The 21,136-nt window shown below is 53.1% G+C and overlaps 1 long non-coding RNA gene across 1 annotated transcript; it reads right to left on the bottom strand.

Annotated features, from left to right (window-relative positions):
* Window positions 1-11,454: 11,454 nt before the first annotated feature.
* LOC119866097 lies at window positions 11,455-13,908 on the bottom strand. The gene is made up of 3 exons (XR_005379018.1): window positions 13,774-13,908; window positions 12,924-13,025; window positions 11,455-12,108 (listed from the first exon to the last, which is right to left on the bottom strand). It is a non-coding gene; the product is annotated as an uncharacterized LOC119866097 (long non-coding RNA).
* Between the last annotated feature and the right edge of the window lie 7,228 nt (window positions 13,909-21,136).

The raw sequence follows: 21,136 nt of genomic DNA, 5'->3' as shown, positions 1-21,136 counted from the left end.
TTCCCTTCCCCTGGTGACCCCAGGGAGGTCCTGCTTCCCAGCAGCCATGAAACCCCTAGGGAGGTACTGGAGGATGGGGAGCCGATTGTGAGGTCAGCCCCACGTCAGCCCCTCTCACTTTCCCCGCCGTGGCTGGGAAGAGGCCGCTGAGAGGGTGCCAGCCACGGGGGAGGTCTGTCCCCTGCTCCTGGGCCAGACCACAGGCAGCCAGGCTGGGCTGCAGCCAGGCTGGGGGGAGGTGTTCTCAGCCCCTAAGCTCCTCTCTGTCTGGCCCTTGGGACCCCTCCCCGACCCCAGATCCCAGCAACCACCAAGGGTTCTTCCAAGCAGGTGAGGTCATTTTCTCCACCAGACCGGCCTGATGCAAAGAAGCCAGCCACCCACGTGGCAGTAGTCCCGCATCCCGAAGTCCCCTATCCAAAGCCTCACCCTGAGAGCAGCCCCAGGCCCCCAATTCCCTCCATTTCATTCCCTCTGAGGGGCCTTCAGGAGTTGGCCCCAACACCTATTGGAACAGAGCTAGTTGGGCCAGGAGGAAACAGGACAGACAGCTCTTGGCCTACCCTCCAGAGTCCTTGTGGGTCCGTGAGGACGGCCCGGAGTGGGCCTTTGAAGAACTTCAGGATGCTCTGGTGCAGAGACAGGTTCCAGAACCCCTGGCTTCAGGCATCACCTGCTGTCTGTGGAGCACTGCTACAGGCACTGGGGTTTATTCCATGTTCACAGCAACTCTTATCATGGCTTGGTTAATATAAACTCTTTCTTCTGCTTTTTGGGGTTTATCAACGGTACCATTCTCGAGACTCAGAATGTTTGGGCCAGAAGTGTAGGGAGATGTGTGGGCCTCTGGAGGGTGGGTGAGTACAGGTTTCCCCAGGAGACCTTCGAGGAGATTCAAATCTCTGAATTAGGCAAAATTGGTAGTTCTCAGCCTGGGGCTATTTCTTCCCAACCACTCATCCCCTTCCCTAACTCTGAGATGCGTGGGAATGTCTGGAGACACTTCTGAGTGTCACACACAAGTGATAGGTGTGCTACTTACTGGCATCAAGAGGTAGAGGCTAGGGACACTGGTAATCATGCCACAACACACAGGACAGCCCTCCTGGCCCAAGTGTGCCAATGTTGAGAAGCCCTGGTCAAAACAAATCCATCAATCAACACATCATTTTGCAGCATCTAATATGCAACAGACAAGATCCAGCCCCCCAAAACTGACAGGATCCATGGCTTCTGCTCTTGTTTACATGCGTTCATGCATGTGTGCACCTATACACCCATCCACACGTGTACACACACACACAGGAAGTAACCAATAGGCCGACAACAACACAATTTCATTCATAGAACTGCTGGGTGCCCCCTGAAAGCTCCGAGAATGAGGGGCCAGAAAGCCTTCATCCTAGTCCAGACAGGACTCCCCACTGCTCTATGCCTTGGTCATGTCACTTCACCTCTTTGAGCATTGGTTTCCACAAAAATAAGATGAGATTGATTTAAAAGAGCACAGGTTTGGGGGCCAGACTGCCATGGGTTTAAATCCTGGCTCTGTCTCTGACCAGCTATGAAAAGCTGGGCTCCTTGCTTTCCTTAAGTCCTCATGTTCTCGTACATCGTCAAATGGAGACCCCACATCTCACCTTGCAGAGCTGCTGAGAAGATGAAAAGAAAGTGCCCAACCCAGTGCCACCCACATGGTAGGCATTCCATGATGATTCCTTTCCCTGTCCCTTCCAAGGTTCATGCCAACCCAGAATCTAAGCCCAGGTCAGCACACTGACCCACCAGCCTAGGGTTGTAGACAAAATGCAGGACACTGAAATTGAAATTTAACATGATGTCCTGTATTTTGACTTGTTAAGTCTGGCCCCCTGCTTGCTTTTGTAAATAAAGCTTTATTAAAACACAGCCACACCCACTCATTTACATACTGTCTCTGGCTGCTTTTCAGGCTGCAATATTGTTGAGCATCTGCAACAGAGACCTCATGACTTGCAAAGCCTAAAATGGTATCTGATCCTTTACAGACAAAGTTTGCTGAGCCCTGGCGTATGTTAGGAAATGATTGCCATAGGGAGGTGGCGTGTGTGGCTGGAACCCACAGAGTAAATACTCCTTTCTTGGGGTGATGGATAGAGGATTATTGCAGAAGAAAGTAGGCAGTGTCACTCTGGGGACAGAGCCTGGAAGAAAATAGAAAGAGCCCTGGACTGGGGCCCAGGGGCCCAGGTTCTAGGCCTGGCTCTCCACCGACTTCCGAGTGACCTTGGCAGAGTCCCTTTCCCCCTTCTCTGGGCCCGAATCTTATTTCCTTCATTTGCCCAACAAATATTTATTAAATGCCTACTGTGTGCTAGATGCCACTGGACACAGGTTCCCACTCTCATGCAGCTTCATTTCAAGGTGGGGTGAGAGATGATATATGAGTCCACACGATAGCTGATGTCAGCAGGTTAAGAAATGCCCTGGAGGAAATACCAGGGCTGCTGTGGCAGAGCTGGGTGACCAGAGAAGCAACATTCGAGTGGAGACATGCTGGAGAAGGAGGAGCCTCAGTTTCCCCATCTGTTGCCTTCTCGGGGCTTCCCGGGGTTGCTTAAGGCAGGAATGAATCAGTTCGTGCCAAGAGGCAACATTTCTTCTAAACCCCCTTGCAAAAGATCCTGAAGAGAGAATCCTCTGGTCTAGACAGGAGGGGCTGCCACCAGCAGGGCTGCCACCTGGTGGGTGCTGAGGGTGGGGATCTGGGGAGTAATGGGGAGAGATGAGGATGGGAGGCAGGTCCTAGTCCTGACCATGGCCAGCCAGCAGCAGCTACCTCCCTTCTTGTGTTCCTCTGCCCAGTCCCAGGAGTGTCTGGTCCTCAGCCCATAGCTCGCCAAACTGTCCTGGCTCCAGTGGTGAGGTAGAGGACCAGGAGGGTTGTATTGTGTGGGTTTCTTGCAGAGCACAGCTGAGACCCCCTGGCCAGACCAGCAGCCCTGGGCAAAATGGGCCAGCCTTTCTCCTAGCCCTGGCCCGTCCCCTTCTCAACTGCCTGACCTGGATGTCCTGGGAGGAAGGAACATGGCCCAGGCCTGTCTGTACGGGAGTAGTGGTAGAGGTTGGCGATACGACCATCAAGCTTAATTTAGAGCCCCACTTTCTGCTCCCCAAGCCCCCCAGAATCCCCAGCAACATCATTTTATGTCCCACATTCCCCCTCCCACAATAGGAGCTTCCCACTTTTGAGTTCTTTCATCTGGATCGGATTAATCTGATGGACAAATTGCCAACGATGATGGTCTGATGCTGTGTCGGAGTGCTGGTGGCTCAAAGGAGACACCTCTAGGTCACACATTTACATTTTAATTGGATCTTCAGCACCCTAAGGCAATGAGTGACTAATGGTGGAATTTTTGGCACATGGCAAGTCAGTGGGGGGTAAAGCCCCCTTGGATTACAGGGTATATAAAAAATAGTCCCTTACAGGTGAACAGGGCTATAAAGTGTGTTAACGTAAAACTCATCTTGCAGGCATTCATTTATTTAATTTCCTAATAATCCTATTGCAGAGGCAGGTCTCATTTTAGACTCTCATTCATGTATTCATTCGGTGCCTGGCTCTGTGCCGGGCACTAGACCCCACGGTGAAAACACAAGATCCCTTTTACAGGGAGGCCATGTGGTCACTGTGATACAGAAGACAACTGCCCCCAAAGGAGGCAGCAGGGAGGAAATGGGGGCTTTTTGGAGAAGTGGTTGGTGTCTCTGCAAGGACCAATTCTACTTCTGCCTTTTGACTCCTGGCCTGGTGCTCCCTCTTCTGTACCAGCATGGCCCAAAATGGGTTCCACTGCTCTCCATTCTCAAGGGAAGTTCATTGGTGTTCAGAGAATACAGGAACCTTGCATCAACTAATGTAACACTATGTGTCAACCATACTTCAATTAAAAAAAAAAAGTTTGGGGAACACTGGGTTAAACAAAATCAAAAAGAGATCTTCAGGGATACCTGGCTGGCTCACTGGGTAGAGCATGTGACTTTGACCTCAGGGTCATGAGTTCAAGCCCCATACTGGATGTAGAACTTACTTAAATTAAAAAAAAAAAAAAAATGTTTTCTTTGGAGGACTTCTCAGAGCCTTTAGACATCCAGAAGTTGATGGATCTTCCAGAACTACATCTATGGACACGGTCTGGGAAATGGCGATGTGCCAACTTCCTTTAATGCCCTATTAGGCATCTTTTCCAGCAGCCACCATGTGCCTACCCAAATTAAAGGGGTGCAGGGCTAAATTCTGTCTGTAGACCTTTTCTCTTCCATGCCCCCAGTCTTCCAGCATGGCTTGGGCTTCTAGAACAGAAGGGGAGAGGAAGGGGAAACTACCAGGCACAGATTCCCCTGCTCCAAATCTCAGCTTCATCTCACACCTGCCAAGCTAGGGACCAGAGCTGAACGTCAGGTGCAGGGCATGTGGCACCCTCAAGAAAGGTCCCTGCAGAAACTCTTCTATCTAATCCCAACAATACTAGGCCTGGCCCAGGGCCTGAGTCAAGGCTGGGGCCCAAGTAGTCTTTCTAGAACACAAATCAACCAATGTAACTTCTGCTGAAAAATCCTTGGTGGCACTCCCAGTACCCTCAGGATGGAGTCCAAAGCCGTAGCCTGTGCTCTACGCTCTGCCTTCTCCTGAACCTCATTCTCCATCACTTTATGTTCCAGAAAAACCAAACTACTTGTGGTCCCCAGGCTGTGCCATGCTCATTCATGCTTCCCTGCTTCTGTGCATCCTGTCCTCATGCCTAGAACATTCTTCCCATTCTTTTTTCTTTGTACGATTTCATTCCTCTTTTGAGGGCCTCCTAATGTTGGCCTCTTTCCTATGAGATTCCTCCTTGAGCCCTTAGACTGGTGTCTTCCCTACATTCTATGAAATTATCTTGTATGTGTCTATCTCTCCACCTAGACTTCAGACTCCTATTCTATCCCCTTGAAGCCTCAGAGTTGAACAAAGGATCCATTCCATGGCTCACACTCACAAACGTACTGACTCCTACAGATCAGGAGACACTTGGGGTTCTCAGGGCAGAGTGTAAGCTCACAGACTGGCTGTGTGGCCTTGGGCAAGTTCCTAGATCTCTTTGTGCCTCTGTGCTCTTCTGTAGAATAGGATCACTCTGAATGGATAAATGTGCAACATGGAACAATGTCTGGCCTATGCTAAGTGGTATGTGTGTTATGCTATGATCACAATGATGGCATCAGTACTAGTGTCCCTGTGCCAGTTCTGTCACTGACTGGCTAGCCACAGGCAAAAACCTTTCCCTGGCTAAGCCTCAGTGTCCTCAAAATAAGGCTATGGGATGGTTGATCCCTGTAGAAGGTTGAATGGTGTCCCCCGCAAAAGACACGTCCACAACCTAGAACATGTCAATGTGACCTTATCTGGAAAAATGGTCTTACATAATTAAGTGAAGCATCTCTAGATGAGATCATCCTGAATTATCCAAGTGGGCCCTAAATCCAATGACAAATGTCTTTATAAGAGAAAGACAGAGTGATATTTGAGATATGGAACAATGTGTGAACATGGAAGCAGAGGTTGGAGTGATGCAGCTTAGCCAGGAGCAAAGAAATGCCTGGAGCCATCTTCTAGAAGCCACCTGGAAGAGGCAAGGAAAGATTCTCCCCTAGGGCTTCAGACAAAGCGAGGTCCTGCCAAAACCTTGATTTAAGACTTCTGGCCTCCAGGACAGTGAGAGAATAGATTTCTGTTGTTTTAAGTCACCCAGTTTGTGGTGACTTGTTATGGCAGCCACAGGAAACTCATAATCTCTAAAGGGCTCTCCTAGCTCCTGCAAGAACTGATTAGGAGATTCTTACAATTATCAGACAGATTTCCCATGGGCAGTCCCAGGGTCCCTGAAGCCTGAGAATCTGGTGACTCTGGTAAAAGACCCTTATTCTTTCTCTGAGGTATTGATCCTGGGACACCCACCTTTTCTCCCTTATCAGCCCCTAATGACCCCCAACACCCGAGGCAGTTAGACCTGGAGAAATTCTTCAAGATCCTCTCTTGCGCCTCTCCGCCTTAGCACAGGCTCTTCCCTCTGGGGGAAATGGGGTTCCCTGCTGCCTCCATCTGCCGCTTGACTACTCAGCCTCCAAGTAGACCTAGGCATTCCCTCTCAATGAAACCTTCTTCAAATGCTCACCAACCAGCTGCTTGGCAGAGTTAATTCTGGCCTCTGGTCCCTCTGATGTAGCAGAGGCCGTGTCTTTATTCACTTCCTCTCCTACCAGCATCTAACTCAGTCTCTTGCCCAGAGCCACCTGGGCCTGCAGGTGTTGATGGGAAAGCATGTCCCAGTCAAACACCTCCAGTTTCCAGAAGAGGAGCCCAAGCCTGAGTTTGCTGCTGGCCACTCTGGGGATGGTGTGGAAGGCCTCAGACAGTGGAGCTGAGGACTCTGGCTTCTGCTACTTGCACGTGATTCTACCTCCTTAAGCCTCAGTTTCTTAAGCAAAGGGGTGAGAAAGGGCTTATGGGATGTTGCAGAGTTGTGGCCTCAGGACCTTGGGGATGTGGCCACATCAGGCTGTCAGGCTGGGACCAGACCTCGGTGTCTCTACTCTGCGCTCCACTCATCCAAACACAGTGGGGCCTGCTGCGGTGTGCTCACGTCCTGGGCCTATAACCCCTTTTGGGGTAATGAGTTCCATAAGTTTATCTTTGTTGGGTACTGTGAATTCCTGTTTATTCAGGGACCCACAGAAATAAACAGAATACTCAGATGACCAGAATTTTCCATCTCAGCATGTTCAAGGATAACCCAAGTCACAGCCACCCCCCAGGCCTTGCAAGACCCTGAGGGGCCACCACATATACCCCAGCCCCCCATTATGTTCGGTCGCATTTCACCATCTGGTGGGGTCATTTGTAGAATTGCAGGCCATTGGAACTAGAAGGGCCTCGGAGAAACCCCTGCGGGTTTCAGACTGGCCCTGAGGGAGCCCTGTGGGGAGGAGAGGTAACCCAGAACTACTTGGGGGTGGGGAAGAACAGAGCACGCAGGGAATACAGAGCTCGGGTTTTTATTACACGTTGGGTTTTGTTGGGTTTTCACATGAGATTTCCCTTTAAGAAGGGGAGCTGCTTTTGTTAAAAACAAAATACCTACCCCCAAACTCAGAAACCGCCAATGTAGTTCAAATCTTCCTCACTTTACAAAAGAAATCTCTGCGGATCCGAGCACCAGAGAGACTTAGCCGAGGTCACCGGGCCGCCGACGCATGGAGGGCAGGGGGTGGGCTAGATTTAAGCCCGGCCCGAGCCCACAGAGGGTGGCGAGCTTCCTGCCACCCTGTGCCACAGCTCACCCTCCATCAGAATCCCCAGTTAACAGAGCCGCCCTCTGGCCTGACCATCCCCTGGCCAGGATTTGACCGGGTTTCCCTTTGTTTATCCTGGAGTGACCTCCTTCCAGCTTTGAAGAGAGGGACCCGCTCAGGGACCCAAGATTTACTGAACAAGTCTGTGGTCACTGTCTCTAGCCAGGTCATTTCCTCCTGCAGGGGAGAGTCCTGCCCACATCCCCCGCCCCTCGTCCTTCCTGTGGAGCCGGCTGTCTGGACACTGGCCAGTGTCTGGGTCAGAGACCTGTGCTCGGAGGAGCCGGGGACGGCCGGGCAGCGGGTGGCTTCCCTAGGCGGTGTTGGGGGGCTGGCTCAGGCAGCATGGGCGGTAGGTGACCGGGGCTGCAGACTCAGGCGGCCCTGCTTCCCCGGGACAGGTTAGGGACGCGCTGAGCTTACCCCTCCCCTGCACCCTCCGTGCGTGTGCGTGGAGCCCCTACCATGTGGGGACCCAAAGGGCAGCAAGACCCAGGTGGCCTCTAGGCGCCCATTGTCTAACAAGAAGACAGACTGGGAGGCAGGCACTGAGATACTGCGCTATTTAGGGGAGCAATAGGGTGCTGGGATAGAATTACGGAGAAGGGCATGAATGAGATGGGGAGCAGGAAGGGGCTCCAGGTGGAGCAATACTCTGGGACCTAAGGAGGAAGAGGAGTAGGGGAGAATGGAGTAAGAAGACAGACCCACCAAGGCAGATTGCAACATTAGACGAGATGGTGTGTTTAAGACTCTCAGCATCACGCACACCACAAGGGGCTCAAAAAATGGCAGTGGTTCTTGTGGCTCCTTGTCAAGAACTAAGGACTTATGGCATCTCAGGGCATCTTAAAGTTCATCTAGGCCAATTTGTCTCAACTGGGGGTGCAGTTTTGCCCCAGGGGACACTGGACCGTGTCCAGAGACATTTTTGATCCTCACAAAGTGTGGGGAGGGTAGTGCTAGTGGTTTAGTGGGTAAAGACTAGAGATGTTGCTGAGCATCCTACAAATGCAAAGACAGCCCTGCTTCAGAGAACACCAATTGTGCCCAGGCTGAGAAGCCTGCCTCTACCCCCACCCCCCCACCCCCCCGCCCCTACTCAGAATTCACTCTCCTCTGAGCTGTGTCAGGCCTGCACTTGAGCACCCCCCGGTGACGGGAAGCTCACTACCCCTTCAGGCAGCCTGTCCCATCTGTAAGGTCTGTGTATTCCTTTTTTTTTTTTTTTAAGAGCTTATTTGACAGAGAGAAATAGAATGAGAGAGAGAGAGAGCACAAGCAGGGGGAGCTGCAGAGGGGGAGAGAGAATCAGGCTCCCAACTGAGCAGGGAGCCGAAAGTGGGGCTTGATCCCAGAACCCTGGTATCATCATCTGAGCCGAAGGCAGATGCTTAACCCACTGAGCCACCCAGACACCCCAGGTCCGTGTATTCCTAATGTTCCTTCTCCACATTCCTATTAACCCCTCAGAGTTTTCCTTGGTTCCAGCCCTGGAGCTAACCTAATACAGCATCTACTTGAGAAACCTTTAAATAGTTGAAGACATGTTGGTGAATCTTCCCTACTGCAGGCCGAACCTCTTCCACAAAACCCAGGAAGTTTGATCTGGGGCGCGGGATGATCCGCTGCCGGTATGGAAGGCACAAGCATGTCCCCAAACCCGCCCGGGAGAACAGGGCCTAAGGTGGTGAGGCCCAGGCCCAGGGAGCCCCAGTCCCAGTGTGCTCCTGCCTGCTGCACGTGCCCTTGATCATGCACCTTTCCTGAGCCTCAGTTCTGTCTCTCATCAAATGGGCAGAAGACACTCTGGCCTTCCCTTCTCAGGGCCACGATGCTCAGAGGAGGTAGCACAAGAGAAGATGCTTTGAAAGGTAAAAAGCCCGGCAGAGGATGGTTCAGAAGGCCGCCGTCCTCATGCTCACAGTTCACTCTTCCCCTAGGTCCATTGTTGTCCAGCTCTTTTCACATGACGGTCTTCCTCCCTGTTCACTGATAGCGGAAGTGGAGTGCAAATGGTGATCCCATTTCACAGATAAGCACACTGAGGGGGTAGAGGCTGCAAGGAAGACCCTGAAGGCCCAAAGCTGAACCCAGAGCCTCTGGCTCCAAATGTAGGACATAAACATCAGAGCCCCAAGGGCCAGGGGAGGCTGAGAAGACGGGAGGCCTGCAGGCACCACCGTGGGAAGCACCCCGCCGTCACCAGGGCCTGTGTCTCCTCCACACACAATTATTCTTTTGCCCCTTTGATGGTGCCCGTGGTTAGGTTCACCCGAACACAACCGGTGGGGGTGGCCGTGAGCTGCGTGACCACACCCAGGGCACCTGCTGCTCTCTCACAGCTCCCCACCTCCCTCACTTCCTCTCGCGGCTTGGGTTTCCTTCCTCCCTTCAAAGCTCATGGCTTCTCTCCTTTTCTTTCTTGGAATCTGCCCAGGGAGAGACACCTGTGTTTCTGTTTCGATTTCTTCTCAGGCACCCGTGTTTCCTGGGGAGGTGAAGGTGGGGCACATGGCCCCTGGGCAGCAGGTCACCATCCAGCTCTGAGAAGCTGGAGAGCTTGTGTCTGAGAGGCGCCAGTCCCCCCGTTTCTAGGCCCTGACACTCAGAAAGCCTCCTCTCCCTCTCTACCCACTGACTGCCATTGGTTTGCCCTGTCTCTCCAATCTCAGCCTCAGAGACTCACAGAATCAGAGATGGGAGGGGTTTTTGTTGGAATCTAAGGCAGGGGCTTGCTTGAGGGACACAGCCAGATAGGGGCAGATGGGAGTCCTCTGTCCTTCCCGCTGTGCCAGGCAGGAATCCTGTCTTAGACTCCCTCCGACTCCCACCAGCCCCTGAGAACATCCCCTGAGCATGTCTCTGTCCCCTCCACCTGTGACACTTTTTTCTGCCCCTCACTTTCTTGCCTCATTTGTTCTTCAGGACACAGCTCAGTGTCACCTACTCCAGGAAGCCTCCTTGGATTGCCTCTTCTTTCACCCCCAGCTCTCTAGGCTGAGAGAGCTCCCTAGGCTGAGACATGTTCCCCTCTCTTCCCACAGCACTATACTTACTACTCATTTCCTCTCACGTGGAAAACTTGTTACTTCCGCACCCTGACTCAAACACCTGTCCTCAGCCAGACCTGCTCACCCTCACCCTGGCTTGTGCTTTCTGCTGTCGTGAATAAAAGTATTTGCTTCGCTGCCCTCCCTCATCCGTGAGCTCCTTAAAGGCTGCATCTTGAACCTTTTCTTTTTAAAACAGCTTTATTGAGATCAAATTCACATATCATATAATTCACCCACTTGAATAGCTTTTGGTGTATTCACAGATATGTGCAACTATCACCATGGCATTTTTTTTTTTTTTGAGCATTTTGGTAACTTCAAAAATAGCCCGTACCCTTTGGCTATTACCAATCCCCAGGTCCCCACCGCACCCCTTGGCCCCTACCCTGAGCAAACACTGATCTCCTTTCCATCCCTGTGGATTTCTCTATTCTAGACATTTCCTATGCATGGAATCCTACAGTATGTGTCTTTTGTGACTGGCTGTCTCTCTCAGCATCAGGTTTTCAAGGTTCTAACATGTTGTGGTGCATATCAGGACTTCATTCCTATTTATGGCTGAATAATATTCCGTGGTATGGATAGACCACATTTTGTTTATCCCTGTGGATTGTTTCCACATTTTGGCTACTATGAACAATGTTGCTCTGAACATTCCTGTACAAGTCTTTGTGTGGACATATGTTTTCATTTCTCTTGGGTACTTAGGAGTGGAATTGCTGGGTCACAGGGAGCTCTATGTTTCATTGTCTGAGGAGCTGCCAGACTGTTTGCCAAAGCAGCTGCACCATCCGAATCCCCACCCACAGCTATGAGGGCTCTGATTTCTCCACATCGTGGCCATCACTTGCTATTATCTGACTTTGTGATTCTGGCCATTCTGGTAAAGGACACTGATATCCTTTTTTCCAGAGTTTTTTCAAAATTTACTTATGAACACCTCAAACAGATGTGCTTTTCATAAACAATCTGTTGGATGAATATGGATTTGAAAATCCATATTAAAACAGAAGAGATATTACAGTTAACAAGGAGGAAGGAATTGTATTTAACGGGATGATGGCAGCCGGTTTATATTGATAAAATTCACCATGAACAGAGTGTGTGCGTGAGTGTGCATATGGATGCTTACATCTTGTATTTGCTGGGCGGCAAGGCCCTGGAGCAGTGAAGCCCTGGAGGCAGACCCAGGGTTGGGAGCCCACCTCTTTCCTTCTTGCTGGAGGACCTGAGGCAGAGGCTTTTCACTTTGCTAAGACTCATCATTCTCTTCTGCAAAATGGAATAATAGTAGGTGGTCAAGAGATAGTGAACATAAAGCACTTAGCATAGTTGCTGGCGTACAACACAAGCTCAATCGGCGTGAACTACAATAACAGCTATGATGATCTCTCCAAAGCCTTGCAGTTCCTGGTGGGTGGTGGGCCCTCTTGGATGTGGGTAGAGTGACCAGTGCCAAACGTGTCCCATGGAAGGTGTCAGGTGAGGACCTGGGTTGGATGTGAGGGTGCCCAGCGAGGCTCTCACAGTCTTTTGTCCGGAGGCCTCTTGACCAAACCTGCTGCCCCGTCTGGCTCCTGTCTGGTGTGGGGAGCAGTTTTCTTTCTACAGGCGTTTTGAGACTCAGCACATGTAAGCCTCCCCGTCCTGATGGTTTGAATTAGAAGGCAGCTGGTGCCTTTTGGAAAACCCAGGGAAAAACATTATTGTTGGAGGCTGGTCTCCTCTCTGGCAGAGCTGACTGCCCTGGCCTGGCATTCCAGAGCACAAAAGCCTTTGCTGGCAAAAGTGGAACTTCTCCATCTGGGGCTCCCCTCTTCCTCTCCCTTCTTCCCTCTCAAACAACCTCAGCTGGGCCTGGCAAATGCTGGCTGCCAGATGGGAGTTGGGACAAGAATCCTCTGGCTGTCTGGGCCCATCCACCCCAGCAGCATGTTGGTGGACCGAGGTCTGACTCAACTCCCAGCCTGGCAAAGGCCTGGTGTCTGGTGCGGCGCAAAGGTGGCGCCCTCTGGGGAACAGGGGAGGCCACAGGGAAGAAAGAGGGCCAGGAGGAAGGCAGCAGCACGCGGGATGGACACCATGCTCGGGGAAAGGAGAAACAGTATTGCTGCTTTTATTGGACAGATGAGGAGACTGAGGCTCAGAGAGGCAATGTCACCTGCTCACGGTCACAGAGCTGGCCATCAGCCTTGCTGTGGCTTCTGCTTGGTCACCGACAGTTAGAGCCACATGACCAGAGTCTCCTTATCTCCTGGAAGGCAGCAGACCCGTGCTCTGAGAAGCCTGGTTTTAGATGGGCAGCGGCGATTGTCAAGAGCTGTGGGGCCCTGATAAAGCCACTGCAGCACGGAACCAGACTCATGGAAGGTCCCCGCATGTCCTCCCCCGTTCCCTACTGCCCCAGCCTCTTCAGCTCCTCCCCCTTCCTCACAATCATCGGTGCCGATTCCCGGCCACCCGTCTTGATGGTTCCCTGGGCTTGGGACTGACCTGGGTCTTGGGTCTGGCCCAGGACCATGTCTCAGCCAATGAGAGTGGGTGCTTCTGCTTCTTTAGCTTAACATGAGGGTCCTCTTGTCTCCATACTGCAGGCTTTGGGAAAGATCAAATGAGGGAACACAGATACACATGAGAACAGAGGCTGGCACGTGAGCAGGTGCCCAAACAGTCATGGTTTGTATCCATTTCCCTGGCTCTGTGTCTTGGCCATGCTGTTCCCTTGCCTGGAATTTCTCACCTTTTCTGTGGTCTTTCCAAACCCTGCCTCTCCTTTAAGGCTGAGTCCAAATCCTACCTTCCCCTCTAACACCATCCCAGACTTCCCTGGGGTGGTTATGGTTATGGGGAGCCCCATAACTTTCCTGTGCTTCCCCTCACGGCACTTGGAACCTGCCAGAAGACTGGAGAATGCACTCTGTTTAACCAGGTTAACCAGGGATATCTGGGGTGGTAAGCGACAAACGATTTTGACATTTTCCCCTGGTGTGTGTGTGTGTGTGTGTGTGTGTGTGTGTGTGTGTGTGTGTTTGCATCCTTTCCTGCATTGTGCATAATTTACCCATATAATTAGGAAAGAATTGCAAACAAATACTTTGTGGAGAAGGATCTGCTCTGCTTGGTTGAATGCTTCATTGAACGAGGCAGGTTTGCATTTGTCATTGCTGTGTTGACAGTCGCCCTCCAGGCAGAGGGTCTTTCACCTGCTCCCACCCCTCCCTCGGGCATGCTGCTCACCATGAGATAGGCATGGAGCAGCAATTCGAGGCCCTTCTGTGTGGCCTGAGCTAACGTGCCAGCCTCAGCTCAGTTTGCTCTAGCGCCAGGGACACCCACCACTGACCTGAGGTGTCTCCGGAGTCCTCGCCCACTCTCCCACTTCCGAGGGCCAAGCTACTGTGAAGGCACAGCTCAGATTTCATCTCCTCTGGGCTTCCCCTGCCACGCCTGCCCCGTGCCCGGCTCCTCCTTGGGTGCTTCGCTGGCTGCCTCAGGTTGCTAATTAACTGCCTCCCTCACTAGACCGTAAGTTCCTCAGGAGCAGGGGATGCATCCTACGCCGCCCGCCTCTCAGCCCTGGCACAGTGCCTGGCACACAGCGGAGCAGGTGCTCAGGGAGAAGCCAAGTGCCGGAATCAGAGAGTAATGATTATGGCTGTAATGATAATGATGGCAGCCACCGTTTCCGGAACACTGACCTTGAGCCTTTACCTGCTCAGTCCTTTACCTGGCTTATGTCACACAACTGCCCCACCCCCACCCCTGGCAACCCAGAAAATCAGGGGCTGTTAAGTGCCTCTTACAGAGGAGAAAAGGCCACCGTGAAAGGAAGGAGTGCTGGCGGTTGGGCACTGGGAAGGCACACTGCCTCTTCCTGCCTCAGTTTCCTCTGCTGCACAGGGACCGACACCTGCTCGCCTTTCCTCCCTCCAGGTGGTTGAGAGGGTCAAACAGGACAGCAAGCACATTGTCAAGTGCAAACAGCTGCACACACTTACCATGTGATGGAGTAAATGTTTATCGGAGGATCCATTCAAGCCCAGTGAGCTGGGGGGAACGGGAATTTCTAAAGTCCCCTTTCCCACGTGTTCCCTAAGGTTAATAGTGAAAGTAGAGATGATTACAGTAGCCCTAGTTCCGTATGGGAGGCCTCGGGCACCGGGCAGTTGGCGCAGCCCTCGTTCCCGGGCTCTCCGCACCCCCAGCTCCTGTCCTCCAGACCCGCTCTGGCTACCCTGCTGTCTGCAACTCTGGTCAGAGCCCAGCTGCTGCCCCGGCCGTGCCCTCTGCTCAGAATGCTCTTCCTCTCTGCTTGCCTGACCCCAACCCACCCTTTACACTCGGCTGAGGGGTCAACCCCACGGGGCAGCCCTCCCTAAGTCCCAGCCCTGGTCTGTGCCCATAACAGACTGGCAGACCTTAACCCTCCTCGGTGGCACTCATCTGGGTTCTAATGAAACAATTTACCACGTAATTATGACATTAACCTCTCCTGCCAGGCAGCCTAGAGGCTCGGTCGGAATGGGGGAGGCCCTCATCCGATTCAGTCCATGTCCTAGGGCCGCTCAGGGGGTCACGCAGGTGGAGTTGAGCGAGGGCTGGATGACGGGCCGAATGAACGAGGGAGGGAATGGTGGACATTTCATGCAGCGCCACCCCTCACCAAAGCTGAGCCTTGTGGGGTCCAGCCGAGGATGCCAACGGGTCCTAAAATGTCATCGGCGTGTGGCGTATGGGCTCCGGAGCCAGATGGAGTCTGAATGCCAGCTCCACCACTTCTTAGCTGTGTAATGTTGAGGAAGTTGCCGGAGTTCTCTGGGCCTAACTGTAGAATTGACATAATAGTGCCTTGTTGGTGCCATTGATAAGAGGCTTACATGAGTTAAAGATTACAGTGACTATGACTGCAATTATTATTATTATTGCTGGTAATGACTCAAAGGATTCCTCCTCCCAATTAATATCTTTGTCCTGTAACGGCAGGAGCCCAGGTCTTGACAACAGAGTTGGAAAGGCCTGGGAAGGGTGCCAGGAGCCCGGGGCCCCAGCTCAGCAGCCGAGCCTGGCCGTGTGACCAGGAGGAAATCACTCCATCTCGCCCACTAGCCAGATGACTAACACCAGCAGCAATCCTGTTTCCTAACTTGTTACCTCACAGGGGTGTGGGGGGGAAGATCAAACGGAGACATGAATGGGAACTATTCTCTCTGCAAATATTTGTTGAACACCTACTGTGTTCCAGGGCTCAAGGAGGTCCAAACAGTGGACAAAACTCCAGGAGTCCTGTCCCTTTGGGGAATACTGCAGAGTGAGCAAGTGCCCTATAAACGATCATTCTGCTCAAGGAGGGGGGCACGAGGCAGCCGGGGCACCTCTGAGTCCAGCAGGACAAGCACTCTTCCGGCCTCCTTCTAGCAATGGGACCTGGTACTCCCTCATTCCCAAAGCCTCTGAGTCTTTTTTTTTTTTTTTTTTTTTTTTTGCCTCTGAGTCTTCATGTATGGAACAGGCTTTGGGGTGGGCATAAAGTGGGCCTTCCTCATGGCACTGGTATAAGGATGAAGTGGGTTCATGCGCATGAGGCTTAGTTCCAAGCTAGACAAGGCTAACCTCTCCCTGGATGATGGTGTTGTCAATGCTGTGATCTTGCCGTGGCCTTGCTGCCTGGCCCTGAGGGGCTACTAGGGTTTGTGAGACGGAGATGTGACATTATTCTTCAAAGAGAGAGAGACCAGGAACGTAGTTGGCCCCTGGGGACTGTGTTCCCCTCCTACCTCGGGAACTTCTTCCCACACATACACATGATTGTGCAGGAATATAAAAAGGTTTGAAATATTCCAAACTGTTAAAAACAGTGCAGACATCTAGTTATCTCTTACTCTTATGTATTGTTTGAACAACAGATTACTTTTTTGATTGTGTTTCTTTTATTTTAATTTAAAATTTTTTAAGGTTTTATTTGTTAATGAGAGACACACACACACACAAACAGAGGCAGAGACATAGGCAGAGGGAGAGGCAAGTTCCCTGCAGGGAGCCTGATGAGGGCCTTGATCCCAGGACCCCGGGATCACGCCTTGGGCCAAAGGCAGACGCTCAACCACTGAGCCACCCAGGTGTTCCTGGTTGTATTTCTTGTGATAAAATAAGCTAAATATGGAATTTCCCATTTTAGTCATTTTTAACTGTACCGTTCAGTGGCATTAAGGACCTTCACATTGCTGTGCAACCATCACCACCGTCCATCTCCGGAACTTTTTCGTCTTCCCAAACTCGAACTGCACCATCAAACGCTAACTCCCCACGCCTCCTCTCTGCCATCCGCCAGCCCCTGGCAACTCCTATTCTATTTTCTGTCCCTATTGATTTTGACTATCCTAGGTGCTTCGTGGAAGTGGGCTCATACAAGCATATGCCTATTTCAGTGGGCATGGTGTCTTCAGGGTTCGTCCCTTTGTAGCACAGGTGAGGATTTACTTTGTTTTTAAGGCTGAATAACATTCAATATATGACTTTCACAAATGGAAAAAATAAAAATTAGGGAAAAGAAAACCCCCAACCACAAAAAGAGCGTGTGAATGATTGAAGAAGAAATGGGTGGGTGAACAAGGGGGTCTGCCCGGGAGTGAGTGGTCTGCTCCAACTCTGAATTTCTGATGGGGGGCAGCAGGTTGGCAGAGTGATAACCGAGGGCAGGCACCCCTGGTGAATCAGCCCTGGCTTCCTCTAACATAAGAGGAGGGAGTCAGGCCCCCCGTCAGGGCTCTGGGCCCACTGTCCCACGGCCGGGTGGACAATGAAGACACTCAGCCTGCCAGCCGAGGGCTGTGACTCACAGGCCCCCACGCTCCGCCCCTGATGCCCTGGCCATTCAACCTGGGCAGCGAGCGGCGCCGAGTTCCCAGTCCCCTCTGATACCAGCTCTGCTCCCGGGCTCTGGGGACGACCCAATCGGCCCGGTGAGTAAGGAGGCTCAGGACAATCCCTCCTTTCATAAACCACCACTGCTGAGTAATGCCTCCTAGTCACGCTGGGCCCTTCCACCCCAAAACCAGTCCCTGCCCCGGAGCGGCCCTGTGGGGTTTTGAGGGGGGCTCTCCCTCCTCTGGCTGGTGCTGCTCTTACACCCTGCTCCACCAGCCTCTGGGCCCCCCTGGCAGTTTCCCTTCCCTCCTCCCAACCCTGAGTCCCTAGGCCTTGCTGTCACACTTAGGTCGGTCCTGCCGTAGTCAAACCTTTGCTGAGGGATTTCTTGTATACCTTCCTTCTACCCATCTCTGACCTTTCCTGGCCATCCATGACTGGAGTCACTGGGCAATGACTCCAATGAGGTGCACTTCAGGCACTCAGGAAGGCTGGGGACACTATTTCTGAGCACATGTGCAGGGGTATCTTGAGATGCATCCAGCTCCTTTGAGGCACATAGGGACTGTCTTGGGAAGAGATGAGTTTTGGGGTTAGACCTGAGCTCAAATTCTGACTCTGCCACTCACTAGCTGGGTGACCATGGGCAGGTAACTTAGCCTCTCTGAACCTTAATTTCTCCATCAGTTTTAAAAAATGGAGTGGGTATGGGCAATCCTCCAATCCAGAAAGGATATGAAGCACCTTCCAGAGAGAACGCTCTACCTAGCTTGGGCGAGAGGAGACAGCCGCAAGAGAGGGACTCAGGAGATGGGGTTGTGATGCCTTGGGGGCATCTGCTCTCCAAAGGGAGTCCTTGGATGAGGGGCACACGGCATCCCTCCTTCTCCTCGGCACTCACAGTGGCTTGATTGCCCAGCCAAGAAATGGCCTCTTGTTCTCAGGGATGAGAGGAAGGTGGATGACATTCTTTTATGGCATCATGTGAAGGCAGGGAGCTGCACCCCTGGAGGAGAGCCTGGAATGGATAGTACAACACAGCAGATGATGAGAAAAAAAAAAAAAAAAAAAAAAAGATCCATGTTTGGTTCTGGAACGGAATCTCTTTCCTTTTTGGTGAAGTGGTGGGGAGGGAATGAGAAAGGACCATGGCCAGCTTCTCTTACTAATGACTCGCCGGCCAGCCGAGGGAGGAGAATGTGGAAATGACTTGGCGAGGTCTAAGAGGCAGCTTGGAAAACCGGGAAAAGCTCCGGCCTGGGAGGGGAGAGCCATGGGATGGTCCCAGCTGGGTCTCCCACCAGCTGTGTGGCCGTGGGTGAGTCACAGCCTCTCCTAGTGACATGGCCCTTATCTACAAAGGGAGGGGGTCAGATGTGAGGTCTTTTTAGGCCTTTGCTGCTCTGAGATTCTCGAACTCTGCAACCATCTCTTTAAAGATGGAAAGCAGAGATGCTGAGCTAGACCAGATGTGGCGGATAAAGCCAAGATAATCAGCCCAGCGGTTTCTCTCTCTCCAGTGCCCTGCGTCAGCAAGGCCTTGGGTGAATTCTGGCATTTGCTCATTTTGATAGGTAATCAGGGCAACATCTGTGGGGGCCGAACTTGTGGAAGAGGGGCTGATGAAACAGTTGTTCCCCTCAACCCTTCCTCCTTCCTAAGCAGCATGCGGCTGCTGTGACTTTCTGAATCCATGAGGCTCCAGGCTGGCTCCCAGGCAGCGAGTGTTCCTGAATCAGTTTCTTTGCTCAGACCCCCACTTCCTCCCAACCTTCCACAGGCAGCCAGAGTCTGGGGATGCCTGTTCCCTAAAGGAATATTTATTATGCATCTCCCCAGTACCTGGCACCAAAATAAAATGTTCTGGGGCACGTGTGTCAGAGGGAATTCCCACACAGTGCTGGTGTGTGAAACAACTATGCTTCCTGCCCTGAAGGGGCTCATGAGCGAGGGAGAGAGAGAAAGTGATCCAATATATCCACAGGGCAAAGTGGCAAGTGGGTGAGAAGGGCTCCGTGGGCCAGGGAAGCACCCCTCCCTGAAAAGGCGGGAGGAAAAAGGGAAGGATGGGTGGGGAAGGTGGTGGGGCTGGTGACACATTTGGCAGTACACAGCTCTGAGGGTTGCATTACATTATAAAGTGACCCCCTCCCCATTTCCATCCTTGCCCTGGTTGGTTTCCTTCATTGGCTTGACTGCTTTCTGCAGCTGCACACCTGTTTGATATCTGAATCCCCCCCATCTCAAGAGGGAAAGCTCCCAGAGGAGAAGGAGGGTCGCCACCTGATTCTGGGCTCTCTACCCAGGGCCTGGACAGACCCCCACACAGAGAAAGTGCAGGAAAAAATCCCTGTGGCTCCCACAAAGGCATCTAAGCAGGCAAGTGACAAAATCAGGACGGTGGAGTCGCAAGGCCGGGTCAGAGTTGGGCAAAGAGGTCGAGCATCCCATCTTTCACGAGCCAGGACATTTTTTTCTTCTTGCTTCCTAATCAGTGGTTTCTTGCCCTTCACCAGAGCCTGGGGCACGGAGCATCCGGGCCCGGAACGCGGACGTGCGTGGGAGGGATGGGAAACTGTGCCGGCAGCCCCAGAAAAGAATCGGTCTTTGTCTTCGTCTTCCAATGCACCTGTCGTCCCAAACCCTTGACAAACACTATGTCATTCACCTTCCAAGCCTCTCTGTGGGTTCGGCCTGGGGAGCAGGGGTGGGGGGTGCAGGCGGAGCGCAGGGAGCCGCATTCCGTGCATTCCTGCCTCCTGACAGCTCCTGGTACGGCTGGTGAGCCTGGGATGTCCAGGAATTCCAGCTGACTCATCCGTGGGTGAGCAAGGCCAACACGAGGGGACGACGGGTGGAATCTCCTGGCACTCTGCCCCTGCCGATGTCCCCAACTCGGAGGAGAAAGTGGCGGGGTGGGGGTCGAGATGGCCGGGATCCTGGCCGTTCCCGCTGGAGTGATGTTCGGGCGTCACCTGAGGTGCCAGGAGGTGGAGCAGGTGCAGCGTGGTGGCCTGGCGGCAGCGGGGCTGGGGCCTTGGAGGCCGGGATTGGCGTTCTGGCTCCCGCTTCTCACCTCTGCAACCTCACCAAACCTCGCAGCCTGTGTGTCCCCGCGTGGGAACGTAGGGGCAGGGGTGGTCCCTGCCGATTCCAGAGCGCAGTGGGCACGACGGAGCAAGGGAATGCGGGCCAGAGCCTGAGCACGGCCCTGCACACGGAGTTGCGCAACCACGGTGAGGAGTCGTGCGCGCACGTCGCGCTTCTGCTGCGATGACGTGAGAGTCGCTTCCCTGCGGGCAGGCCGGGCGCAGCGGGGCGCCGCCCCACGGGACGAGGCTGCCCAGGGGCACGGGGAGTGTCCCCGCGTCCTCGGCTGAGTCCCGGGCCGCGGCCGCGCCCCCGTGCGCCGAGCTGCGGCGCGCTCAGGCTGACAGCGCACCGACCCGGCAGCCACTTCTTGGGTCCCCACGCCAGCCTCCAGATGGCTTAAACCAGGGCTCTGCCAGATTCCTCTCGCCTCCCCGCTCGACCCGGCTGAGCCAGAGCAGTTCTCAGAAGCGGGAAACAGTGGCACGGTCGTCACCTCGCGGCCGCGTCACTGGCGCCCGGCTCGCCCCACCTTCCTTCCCGGGAGTCCCCCAGCTCCGTCCTGGGGCTGCGGGGAGAATGGAGTCCGGGAAGGAGGACAGGACACGGGGCCCCTCGTGACCTTGGGCCAGTCCCTGGCTTCTTCGTTTCCCGCTGTCTGTGAACGGGGAGGCTGGCTGAGGTCATCCATTTCCGCAGCCGGGTCCCAGGGGGTCGGGCCCCTGAGTGTGGGGGAGAGCCGGGAAGATGAG

The sequence above is a fragment of the Canis lupus genome, chromosome 26, assembly GCF_011100685.1.
Source record: "Canis lupus familiaris isolate Mischka breed German Shepherd chromosome 26, alternate assembly UU_Cfam_GSD_1.0, whole genome shotgun sequence".
In the NCBI taxonomy this organism is placed as follows: domain Eukaryota; kingdom Metazoa; phylum Chordata; class Mammalia; order Carnivora; family Canidae; genus Canis; species Canis lupus.
This window is presented reverse-complemented; position numbering and strand designations above follow the sequence as displayed.